At 39.2% G+C, this 13,802-nt stretch overlaps 1 protein-coding gene and 1 long non-coding RNA gene across 6 annotated transcripts in view; one reads left to right on the forward strand and one right to left on the reverse strand.

The window, feature by feature from the left end:
* l(1)G0020 (RNA cytidine acetyltransferase l(1)G0020) overlaps nt 1–13,802 on the forward strand; it is an 803,858-nt gene that overhangs the window by 680,403 nt on the left and 109,653 nt on the right. The gene's annotated exons all lie outside the window — the stretch shown is intronic.
* On the reverse strand, nt 1,459–2,050 carry LOC136837172 (uncharacterized). Its single transcript, XR_010852616.1, has 3 exons — nt 1,918–2,050; nt 1,662–1,749; nt 1,459–1,514 (listed from the first exon to the last, which is right to left on the reverse strand). It is a non-coding gene; the product is annotated as an uncharacterized lncRNA (long non-coding RNA).

A 13,802-nucleotide genomic window follows, 5' to 3' on the forward strand; every position in this document is an offset into this window, starting at 1 on the left:
GCATGAGACTGTTCCTTGTATGTAAGCAGAATCTCTGAGTTAACCTCAGGCTAAGCTCTTCTTTACCGAGAACCTTAAGGCATTCACTAACGAACAGCACATGTAAACATTGCATTCGCTACAGAAATGCAAACGTGCGCCTGTCTAAAAAAAAAAAAATAAAACCAACATGAGACTGTAGCCTATGTACGCTGCAGTTACACTTGTTTCCAAATTAGTGTATGTACGTAATACCATACTGTATGTACTAAATTTTCGTCATCAATTATTGTTACATATGTACAGTATGTGTATCCAAATGTCTGAATGTACAGCACTGTATGTACAGCCAGCAATGTTTTGCTTCATCATACACCTGGCAGCAGTGGACAACCTCCGATGCTTTGTTTTTCTCTATGTACCGTAGTAGAAATCTTAAAGAGGCCTACCACCTCCGTGTACCCGACACGTATTATGCAATATTAAACGGGTAAAAAAATGGAGTTTTGAGGGAGAGAGGAAGTTACTGTACAGTAACCCAACATAGACAACACAAAATCTTAAGAGGCCTACCACCTCCGTGTACCCGTTACTATGCAATATTAAACTGGTAAAAATATGGAGTTTTGAGGGAGAGAGGAAGTAAACCTTAAGAGGCCTACGCTGCAAACCATGCACCCGTTTATGCAATGTTAAAGGGATAAACAAGAAAACCAGAAATTAACTCATTTTTCATTTTATTATTGCACTGTATGTACTTAATGATTACTAAAACTAGTCTACAAAAGGAATCCTTAATACTAGCACAAACATAAGACTTAATACTACTGTATACTTAACACTACTTAATACTGTACGACGTTGCTACTGACTATGGACTGTACACCTTACACCTAAATTGAAATGTACTGTACACGTTCTAATGCTACACCTAAATTGAAATTACCGTACTGTACACTATTTACTGTACACGTTCTACTGCTACTCTTAAATTTACTGTACTGTACACTCTGTTACACAGCTGCTCCTCTCCAGGACTTGCACGCAACGAAGGGTAAACCTGTGGAATAAACACAAAATCAAATGTAGAAATGGTTTGAGCTGTAGGCTAATTTACAAAAACCCTTAAACTTACTGTATGCACAAGCATTTCCAGGTCACTTATAATCACAAAAACTTTTCACAACCAGTAGGCTACAGCTTTATCCATACTGTACCTTGACGTTGATGAATATGTACAGTTGCCCCTCACACAAGCACTGAACTCCTCCAGGACTTTCATTCAACGAAGAGTAAACCTGTGGAATAAACACAAAATCAAATGTAGAAATGGTTTGAGCTGTAGGCTAATCTACAAAAGAATCCTTAATCTTACTGTACAAGCATTTCCAGGTCACTTATAATCAAATTAAAAACTTTTTCACAACCAGTAGGCTACAGCTTTATCCATACCTTGACGTTGGTGAATATGAACAGTTGCCCCCACACAAGAACTGAACTCCTCCAGGAACTTCACTCAATTACTGCACAGTAATCTGTGGATTAAACACAAAATAACATGTAGAAACATCATTTCCTGTTATGAGCTGTAATAATACACAAAAGCCTTAATCTTACAAGCATCTTTAGGTCATTTATAAACATTAAAAAGGTTTTAACAACTAATACGGCATGGCCCATACCTTGACACTCATGAACAGCTCAGATGAACAGCCCAGACTCAACGGCTTTGGGAGATTCATTCAATGGAGTGCAGTACTGTACAGTAACCTGTGGATTAAACACAAATTGAAATGTACTGTTAGTAACTCAATGTGTACTGTATTTATGGCACCTTTCATTGCTTTAACTTGCATGAATAAATATTCACTGTGCTGTATCTCTAGGTCATTTATAAACACTAATAAAAGTTTTTAACCACGACAGTAGGGCCCATACCTTGGCATTGATGAGGATCTGGATCTGTGGAGATGGATGTGGAGAGGAGGTATGGAGAGAGCATCACTGGTTGGAAGGGGAATCTCCTTCCATACAGTCTGATTGCTGCTCTTCAGGAGATTCCTCTTTTCTCTGTTTTTGGCACTGGGACCGGGCTGGTTTTTCTTTAGAAAAAACCTGTACAGGGTCGTCTGCTGTTGACGTTTTTCAGGTGTTTCCTGTACACATTGACTAAGTTGTCGCCAACATAGTCAATAGCCCGGTTCACTACAGCCTTGTCATGGTGATGCTTCTCGAAGAATTCCTGGAATTTCTCCCAGTGCATCAGCATCTCCTTGATTTCTTTAGTGCCTGTAGTAGGCACCTCCTTGCTCTCCTCCTCTTCAGACACCTCCTCAGCCAAAACCTTCTGCTGCTCCTTGTGAAGTTCCTGGAGTTCCTCTGTTGTCAGTTCCGTGTTGTGTTCTGCCACCAGCTCCTCTACATCATCAGAACTCACCTCCAAGACCATGGACTTGGCCACAGAAACAATTTCCTCAACATCAGCGCCAGGCAGAGGAAGGGGTTCAGCTTCAGGGTCATCTCCAAGCTGACTTGGGGAATCAAAACCCTCGAAGTCCCTAAGAGGAGCCCCATCAGGCCAAAGGTTTCTCCAGCCTGCTGTAAGGGTCCTCTTAGAAACTTCGGCCCATGCTTTATTTATCAGCCTAACACAACTGAGGATGTGGAAATGTTCCTTCCAAAATTCAGTAAGTGTTAGGCTGGTTTCATTGGTGACTTCAAAACACCTTTGGAAGAGTGCCTTGGTGTACAGCTTTTTGAAGTTTGCAATGATCTGCTGGTCCATGGGCTGGAGTAGTGAGGTAGTTCTGGGTGGCAAAAACTTGACCTTAAGCCAGCTGAACTCGTCAGCCAGCTCATATTCCATGTCGGGGTGGGCAGGGGCATTGTCCATGACGAGGAGTGCTTTCAGTGGCAAACCTTTCTCTTCGAGGTATTCCTTGATAGTGGGGCACACACTTCAGAAACCCACTCTCGAAAGATTTGCCTAGTTACCCAGGCCTTAGCATTTGATTTCCACATTACATTCAGCTTATTTTTAAGAACTTTATGTTTCTTAAAAACTCTGGGGTTTCGGAGTGATACACTAGCAGAGGCTTGATCTTAAGGTCCCCACTAGTGTTTGCACACAACAGTAGAGTTAATCTATCCTTCATGGGTTTATGGCCAGGCAATTTCTTCTCCTCTTTTGTAATATAGGTCCTCTTTGGCATTTTCTTCCAAAAGAGGCCTGTCTCATCACAATTGAACACTTGGTTTGATACGAAACCATTCTCATCCACGTACTGCTGGAATTCAGTCATGTACTTTTCTGCAGCTTTCTTATCAGCACTCGCTGCCTCCCCATGCCTAACAACACTGTGGATGCCACTTCTTTTCTTAAACCTATCAAACCATCCACGACTGGCCATAAACTCATGATCGGTACTCGAACCTGGTGTACTTTTTATCAAGTCAGTGTGCAAACTTTTAGCCTTCGAAAAGACAAATCATGGCCTCGGATACGCTATCCCCCATAAGCTGTTTTTCATTGACCCAAACTAATAATAGTTTCTCAATTTCCTCTATTACGGGGGGCCTCTGCTTCGTCAAACTCGTAACCCCCTTAGCAACACTAGCACTCTTAATGGCTTCTTTGTTCTTTAAAAATGTGCTGATGGTGGACCTGGGTAACCTATACTCCAACGCTAAATCAGTCACACGAATGCCCCCTTTCATACTTTTCAATTACCTCCTTCTTCAGTTCAATAGTAGTCCTCACAGTCTTCCTCTTCTGCTTATCAGCTGTGGCTGGCTTGGGACCCATGATTCCGAGAGAATGTAGAATTTTGCAGGAGACAAAAAAATTCACCTGTACAAGCCTGCACTTCTTGTTTCAAACAGCAGCGGCAGCGTGAGTGGGCTTTAAGTGCTTTTAAATGTGCGTGGGAAGAACGCCACCACCAACAACGCCTAACTAGCGCGGCGTTACCAAAACACTTTGTTTACAAACATCATATGTTTCGTCGACGGGTCGGATCGCCGGGTCGGATTCGGTTTTGTTCGGGAACCGCGCAAACTTTTCTCGGCATTTCGTGTCGGAATCCGATTTTGTCAAGTTTCGGTGCACGTCGAAGACCGAGGTACCACTGTATGTGTGTATATATATATATATATATATATATATATATATATATATATATGTATGTACACACATATGTATATATATATACATGTGTGTGTGTGTACTTTATCACACACAATTGTTCTGTGCATTAGTAGAATTACTGAAAGGACCTCATTCAAACTGGATGGTATCTAATGGAGTATTTATTCAGAAAAAGTTACAAGCTTTCTTGGACAAACAGTCCACATTATCAAGTATCCGTACAGTGAGCAGACGCGCAGTCCAGTTGTATTTTTATCACAGCTGGACTGCGCGTCTGCTCACTGTATGGATAATGTGGACTGTTTGTCCAAGAAAGCTTGTAACTTTTTTCTGAATAAATACTCCATTAGATACCATCCAGTTTGAATGAGGTCCTTTCAGTAATATATATATATATATATATATATATATATATATATATATATATATATATATATATATATATATATATATATATATATATATATATATACATACATAATGTATATTGTATGTATATATATGTAATGTGTTAATTTAGCTATGTGCTCCCTCCCCCTCTCTTTTTCCCTCCCCTACTGAGCACACGATCAAGTGTTAATTTAGCTGTCCCTCCCTTCCCCTTTCCTTCTTCCATCCCCCTCCCCTTTCCCTCTTCCCTCCCCTTCCTAATCCCATCTCCTTCCCCCTTCCTTCTCCCCTCTCCCTCCTCCTCGCCATCCCCCTTCCACCTCCCATCCCCTTGCTAAGTAACCAATTGGTTCTTAGCCACGTAAAATAAGTGTAATCCTTCGGGCCAGCCCTAGGAGAGCTGTTAATCAGCTCAGTGGTCTGGTAAAACTAAGCTATACTTACTTACTTTACCCTCCCTCTACCCCTCCCCCCATTTTCCCTATTCCATCCCTGCCACATCCCCTCCCTTTCCCCCATCCCCTTCCCCTCCCCTCCCCTCCCCTTCCCCTCACCTATCCCTCTTCCTTCCCTTCTCTTCCATTCCTCCCATTTCCCCTTCCTCCTCTCTCCCTTCCCCCCTCACTCTTTCCTCCCCCTTCCCCCTCCCCTCCTACTTCCCCTCCCATTCCGTCCTGCTCCCCTGTAAGCAGGGCTGGTGCTGCCTGTAGACTTTGTAACTAATGTGGTACATGTTACAATGATTTACTAATTTTCAAATATTATTATTAATGTAAACAGGAGAATATCAATAAAATGTTATTTGACTTACAGAGTCCATTTATACTGTATTATATTGGTCTATTGTCATTGTATTATGTATAAAAAAATGATCGTCCAGCCAATTGTAATGTTTACATTCTCAGAATCAGCTGATTGAGCCTAGTGCTGAAAGAATTAGGAAATAATTTATTAGTTGCTAAAAGAAACAAATGTACTAATGGAATTATTAATTTTAATTTTGTACATAAAAGTAAAATGGGTATGCAGAGGTAAACTAACATACTTTACGTTAAAGTAAAATCCCTCAAAATCACAAACATCTGTTTCCTGATTCGTTTTACCGATGTAAACATACCTCTCTCTCTCTCTCTCTCTCTCTCTCTCTCTCTCTCTCTCTCTCTCTCTCTCTCTCTCTCTCTCTCTCTCAGTACTGTACATATCCTTTAATGAAGTATGAATTACTCTATCATAAACATAGAAATACAAAACTAAAACTCCAAGAAGTTCACAACGCCATGGAATGAGTGTGTGCATACATCTGTACATAACAATGATTTACTAATTTTCAAATATTAATGTTAATTTAAACACAGCAAAATATCAGTAAAATGTTATTTGACTTATAGAACCCATTTATACTGTATTATTATATTGATCTGTTATCATCGTAATATTTATAAAAAAAAAAGATCGTCCAGCCATTTGTAATGTTTATGTTCTCAGAATCAGCTGATTGAGCCTACTACCGAAAGAATTAGGAAAATCATTTTTTTATTGTGTACATAATAGTAAAATGAGTATACAAAGGTAAACTAACATACTTCATGTTAAAGTAAAATCCCTCAAAATCACAAAACAGCTTTTTCCTGATTCATTTTATCTCTCTCTCTCTCTCTCTCTCTCTCTCTCTCTCTCTCTCTCTCTCTCTCTCTCTCTCTCTCTCTCTCTCTCTCTCTCTCTCAGTACCATATATATCCTTTAATGAAATATGAATTACTGTATCATAAACATAAAAATACGAAACTAAATCTCCAAGTAGTTCACGACTCATACAAATGAGTGCGTGCCTATGTATATATATATATGTGTTGCAGTTTTTATTTTTGCTTTACTTGATTTACTGTGTTGTTTTTATTACAAGTTTGGTTGATTCTAAGTGCGATTAACACACACAACAGTACACGAGAATATTTTATTACTTGATTGCAATTATAATTTGGTATTTTTTTCACTGCATATTAAATATTTAGGTACAGTACTTATCTCTACTTGTGAAGTCCTAGTGTTTCCCCTATCTATTGTAAAAAGAAAATGGGATGGCTTGAATACTGTATGAGAGAAAATGGCTGTGCCTGAATATAGGGGGAACTTGATTAGTTATCACATGTAGCTGTAAGCCATATATTTTTAAGGGTAGTGTTGTAAGGTGACTTTGACATGATATTAAAGTGTTTTAGGATGATAGTGAAGGTATATTTGGTGACTGAACTATTAAAATAGGCAGTTATAAGCATTTTTAGAGTGGGGGTCCCAACTTATTGCGGATTTCAGCTTATTGCAGGGTGGCTGTGGTCCCCAACCCCCGCAAATATTGGGGTTTGATTCGACTGTATTCTCGTTTATATTTTTACTGCATTTTCTCATTTTTTTTTAGTTTTAGAAACCATATTATAAATGCAATAAAGCCTGTAGGGTATGTACATATGCACACACTTGTTCCATGCTGTCGGTGAACTTGGTACAGCCTGTTTGCTTTTGCCTTGCCTACATATGAAATAAGCAATTTAGATATTTTTACGGTGATTGTGTACAGTTAATGTGTGTTGATCATACTTAGAATCAACCAAACTTGTAAAGAAAACGGTACAGTAAATCAAGCAAAGCAGAAAAAAAATTGTTAAATGTATGTACACATGCACACACTTGTGAACATGTTGGAGTTTTAGTTTTGTATTTTTATGTTTGTGATACAGTAATTCATATTTCATTAAAGGATATTTACAGTACTGATAGAGAGAGAAGGGTGAAATGAGGTATATTTAAATCTGTAAACAAATGAATCAGGAAACAGCCGTTTTGTGATTTTGATGGATTGTACTTCAACATAAAGTATGTGTTAGTGTACCTTTGTATACCCGTTTTACATTTATGTACCAAAATAAAAATGATAATTCCATTAATATATTAATTTCTTTTAGTAACTAAAAAAATTACAGGTAGTCCTTGAGTTACGATGTTTTGAGTTGTGATGGCGATACCAGTTATGATATTTCAAAGTTACAATGGCGATACTGGTATGACAGTATTGAAATATTTAAAATCTCGCACGACGGGCACAGGCAGCATCATACGATGTAAGATACGTTGCCACGAGAGGCTGGATGTCTCACCCTGACTGATCCCTCATTTGCACTCACTGTCAACAGTGTAAAGTTTTGTCAGTGTTAGTGTGTGATTTTCGTCCATTTTAAACTGTTTAAAATGCAAATTTATGTAAGATCAGCATGTCTTCCAAATGCCCAAGTAAGTCTCTTGCTGATGGTGTGATGAAGAAGAGGAATTCCATCACTTTAGAGCAGAAAATGAAAATTATCTTCCAGCATGCCACGAGAAAGACAGTCACGGCCATCACACGTGATGAGCATCTATTGCAGTCAATGGTACTCACCATCATTAAGGAAAGAAATTGATAATGGTTGCTGTAAAGGCATCTGCTTCAGTTCATTCAACAACTATAACAAAGAAGAGGACAGGTTCTTTGGAAGAAATGGAGCAGTTACTGGTCAAATGGATGGAGGACCAGATACAAAAGCTTATGCCACAGCCTCTCAACCATTCAAACAAAAGCGCACTTGCTTTTTAAGGAACTAAAGGAACACTACAATGATACCCACAACAAAGATTTTGTAGCAGGTCATGGGTAGTTTCAGCATTTCAAAACCTGCTATAATTTTCATAATGTGAAAACTAGCAGTGAAGCAGCAATTGCTGATGCTGAAGGAGCTGCTAAATTTAAGGCTGCTTTGCATAAGATCATCATTGATGAGGGGTACTTGCTGGATTAAATCTTTAATGTTGACGAAACAGGACTGTAATGGATGCGGATGCCTGAACAGTCTTACATCCACAAAGAGGCAAAAACAATGCCCGGGTTTAAGCATACAAAGATCAACTGACTCTTCTGCTTGGGGGAATGTGGTGGGTATAAACTCAAGTCATTCATGACTTATCAGTCCGCAGATCTGAGGGCATTAGCAAGAATCAGCAAATATACACCACCTGTGCATTACTGGCATAATAAGAAAGCATGGATGACTGCACTCCTATTCAAAGACTGGTTTGTGAATTGCTTTATTCCAGAAGTGAAGGAATATTGTAGGGAAAACATCATGTCCTTCAAAATTCTGCTGATTCTGGACAATGCTCCCAGCCACCCTCAGCACATGGAAATATTAATGATAATGTAAAAGTTGTTTCTGTCGCCAAACACAACTTCTCTCATACGACCCATGGGTCAGGGCGTCATGGCTACACTCAAGGCCTATTATCTTCGGAACACATTTGCGCTGGCTGCTGAGGCTACAGATAATGAGGAAAAAGAGCTCATAACTTTCTAGAAGGAATGTAGCATTCTGAACGCCATTCTGAACATTGGAAGGGTGTAGAAGGAGGTAATGAAAGAGTGTATGAATGGGATTTGGAAAAAGCTGCAAAAAGTGTATGTGAACTCATAGAAAGGTTTCAGTAAGGATGGAGCAGTTGTGAAATTAATAAAAAGATCGTGTCACTTGGGTTAAGTTTAGATTTAGAACTTGAAAAGGAAGATATCCAAGAACTCATAGATGTACAAGATGTAGAGCTAACAGGAGGAGATTTAATTGAACTTGCAGAAGAGAGATAAAGAGCAGAAGAGGAAGATGAAATTGAAGAAGAGCCAAAGCAAAAGTTTAGAAGGAAAAAGGAAAACAATAGCAGAGGCATTTGCCTCAATTGAACATGGAATGAAACTTTTCAGTAAAATGGATGTGAACTTAGAACGATTTGCTAAAGTTGAGAGAGGACTGCAAGACGTACTTGCATATTACCGAGTCATTTATGAAGAATAAAAAAAAAAATGCACAGTGCAAGCTACAATGGATTACTTCCTTAAGAAAATGACTCCAGTGCCATCGCCTTCCACCATATTTGAGCCTGGACCCCCTACATTTTGTGATGACTCTTTCATTGAAATCGTACTCCCTGTAACACCTGAACTAATAGTTGAAGGAATAACAGCTGAAGAGGAGCAAATTGATGAACCTGCTGCTTTATCATCGCCTTCCTCAAGTATGCCAACGACAGACCAAATCTTGATGAGTACAGTACAAGTCCTGATTCTTTTTTGTGTTATGCAATTTCTCTTGTTTGTTGGTGCACTGGCTGTGAAATCTCCAATCTGCATTGAACCTCCATACCAATAAAAAGTAAAAAAGAATTAGCTGATATTAATAATTGCAGACCCATTGAAAGTAAAAAAGAATTAACAGTAAAGTACAGTATATGTATAGATTATTATATAGTGTAGGCTAGGCTGCCTCCAAGTTACGATATTTTCAAGAAATGATGGGGTAATTCTAATGTATCCCCATTGTAACTATTTTTCTAATTCCTCCAGTAGTAGGCTGAATCAGCTGATTCTGAGAATGTAAACATTACAAATGGTGGTATTATCAGTATAATAATACATAAATGGATTCTGTAAGTAAAATAACAGTTTTATTACCATTACCTTTTTCTTAAATACAGCTGTAATAGCCTGTTTGACTTTGCAAATGGCTGCTATGAGTGTAATATCTGGGCTAGCCTAGGTCTGTAGTTCACACATAGCCTACACATTTTTATCTCTTGTATGTTACAGCAATACAATATGGTAACAACAGACAAGCAAGTTGCTGTATAAAAATACATGTATGGTGATAAAACCATGGTAGGCTGTGGGTAAACACAGGTGAGCTACTTCCCTACTGAACTTTGTCATTTAATAGGAAGAGAAAAAGCGGTTGCATTTTTAAAAATATTTATGCAGTATATTTTGTAACAAATAGGGGGGAAAATTTTTCAGTTTAAAGTGTGATGATTGTTGTTTATAAGCATACTGTTTACAGATATGCGATATTGATAAGGTTAGGCAAAGAAGGGTACAGAGTTGCCCTCGAATACCCCTAGATTTTTTTACTCACCATTATTTGGATTTTGCCATTATCTGACAGACCCATGGCTCTATTAATCTGGATAATTGAAGGATTATTGTGTGTGTGTATATACAGTAAACCCTCTGTATTCATGTTCTCATGATTCGCGGACTCATGTATTCGCAGATTTCTCTGTGGAGCATATCTACCCATTATTCACAGAAAACTCGCCCATTCTCGGTATTTTTCACTGAGAAATATTCACTAATTACTGTATTTTCATATTATTTTCATGACTAAATGCACTTTATGTGATAAAGTAAGTATACCTTAGTTTAACCAGACCACTGAGCTGATTAACAGCTCTCCTAGGGCTGGCCCGAAGGATTAGATTTATTTTACGTGGCTAAGAACCAATTGGTTACCTAGCCACAGGACCTACAGCTTATTGTGGAATCTGAACCACATTATAGCAAGAAGTGAATTTGTATCACCAGAAATAAATTCCTCTTATTCTTCATTGGCCGCTTGGAGATTCGAACTTGCGGCCAGCAGAGTGCCAGGTGAGAACGGAATCCATTCGCCCAACGAGGAACTACCTTATGTGATAAAACTATTAAAATATTCAGGTATGAGCATTTTTAGAGGGTTTTTCTTGTGTTTAAACTATCAAAATATGCGGTTCTAAGTGTTTTAGAGGGGTTTTAAGTATTTGCGGATTTTAGTCACCCGCGAATACGGGGGTTTACTGTATGTGTATATATATGTGTATATATATATATATAATGATCTGTATAGTTATATATACAGGCAGTCCCTGGTTAACGGCGGGCTCGGTTAACAGCAATTCGGTTTTATGGGGCTTATCTAGCGACGAAAATCGGCCATTTTCAGCGCCGAAAATCGCCGATTTCCGCTTATCGGCGCTGAAAATCACCAATTTCTGCTTATCGGCGCCGATAACCAAAAATCAGTGCTTTTCGGCGCCAGTAACCCCCGAAAATCGCCGAGAAAGCCTCGAAATCACTGATTTTTGGTTAGCGGCGATTTTCGGTTATCATCACACCCTCAGAAACGGAACCCCACCGATAACCGGGGACTGTCTGTACATACAGGCAGTCCCCGGTTATTAGCAGGGGGTCTGTTACCGACAGTGTGAAGATAGTGGAAATTTACAAATATCACTGCTTATTGGCGCCGATAAGCAGGTATCACGCCGAAAAACTGGGATCAGCGCCTCTGTTAGGTGGATATCGGCGCATATCAGCGCCGAAAAACCAGTTATCGTTGCTGAAATCCAGTTGTTGTTGTTGTTGCTAGACAAGTGCCGTAAAACCGGATTGCTGGTAACCGAGGCTGCCTATGACTGGAGACTGCTTGTATGTATATTTGTATATATCTTTTATATATATATATATATATATATATATATATATATATATATATATATATATATAATGTAATTCTAATAGCCACAATGCCCTCATAACTTCTCGAATTCTTCACGCTTTTTGGATATGCTTGTAACTATGATCTGACCACGAGACCTCCTTGTGGTTAAGGTGACCCGGGTTCATCTCCCGACCGGCAAATCACAAGTCTCTTCAATTTCTTGTGTTTGGATGTTACGGCTTTGTAGTTACAAGCATATCCAAAAAAGCGCGAAGAATTCGAGAAGTTAAGAGGGCATTGTGGCTATTAGAATTACATGTGTCTGGTAAAAGTGGCCAGTAGACTCTGCACATATATATATATATATATATATATATATATATATATATATATATATATATATATATATATATATATATATATATATATATATATATATATATATATATATATATATATATATACTGTACATATATATAATGTATAAATGTATATATATGTATGTGAAGATAAAAAGGCCCATAAAACACTATTTGAACTTTGCAACCATATATTTTGAGCACTTCCTTCTGTGCCCCTGTTCACTGGTAAAATTATTTTTACCAATGAACAGGGCACAGAAGGAAGTGCTCGAAATACTGCCACTGCAAATAGAAATCGGACCTAACCCATAAGAATCCACTGTTTAGATGTCCGAAATCTATTTGCATTTCCCGCCCTATGGTTGGAGCTAGAGTTGGCTGGTGATATCTGGCAACTCTCCTGTGCTAGTGTGTGTGGGGGGTGTGTGCCTAAGGACTCAGTGCTGACCCAGACAGCAAATGCAAAGGTTATTGCTTTGATTTGCTCTGCCCCCAAGATCCCAGTATTTGGACTGGAGCACTTCTTGCCTTTTAATTCTTTATATATTCCCTAAATATGGGTCATGCACACATGAATAAGGAGGAGAAGGCTCGCATATTAGCCTGGAGGCAAGAAAAAGTGCCTATTAAAGAAATCTGTAGATGTACTGGCTGAGCAAAGTCAACCGTAATGTTGCTGCTGGCTGCCGCTCGTGACCTACCACCCAACGTCGTTCCCCCAAGAAAACCTTATCCTGGACGCCCACGGAAGACTTCCAAGGCCACTGATCATCTTCTTGTGAGAGAACTACGTAAAAACCCTTGTCTTACAGCTTCTCAGCTAAAAACAAGTCACCCAATCCTCTTAAAAGATGTATCAATCCGCTGCATGCAACACCGTCTCCAGAAGGACCTCCAGTTGCCCATCCGCCGTGCTGCACGCAAACCTCTTATGACAGATCGTATGAAGAAAGCTCGACTGAATTTCGCCAAGAAATACATCCACTGGACAGCTGATGACTGGAGGAAGGTAATGTGGTCAGATGAATCACCATTCCAGTGTATTTAGGGCCGTTCTACCACAGTAAGACGGCCATCTTCAGTCAGCAGATTCGACCCTGCCTACACAGTTGCCACCGTCAAGCACCCCGAATCTGTCATGATTTGGGGATGTTTCAGTGGTTTAAGAGGTCGTGGAGGATGGCACTTCCTCCCGAAAAATGTTACAATGAATTCTGACCGCTACATTCAAGTTCTTGAAGATCACCTCCTGCCTTCATATGAGACTCACGGCTGCACTGTCTTCATGCACGATGTGCTCCATGTCATAAGGCCAAGAAAGTTACCAAGTGGCTCACTGATCACAATATTGAGGTCTTACAGTGGCCAGGTAACAGTTCTGACCTCAACCCAATCGAAAATGGTGGAATGTCATGAAAAAGAAGCTTCAGTTGTGCAACACATCATCCCTCATGCGCCTGCAACAAGAAATCACCACAATCTGGGAGAATGAAATGTCTTTGCAATACTTCCAGAAACTGGCTGACAGCATGCCTAAACAACTCAAACTTGTTTTTAAAGCCAAGGGGAATATGACTAAATATTAAAATAGGTGCTACT

The sequence above is a fragment of the Macrobrachium rosenbergii genome, chromosome 58, assembly GCF_040412425.1.
Source record: "Macrobrachium rosenbergii isolate ZJJX-2024 chromosome 58, ASM4041242v1, whole genome shotgun sequence".
In the NCBI taxonomy this organism is placed as follows: domain Eukaryota; kingdom Metazoa; phylum Arthropoda; class Malacostraca; order Decapoda; family Palaemonidae; genus Macrobrachium; species Macrobrachium rosenbergii.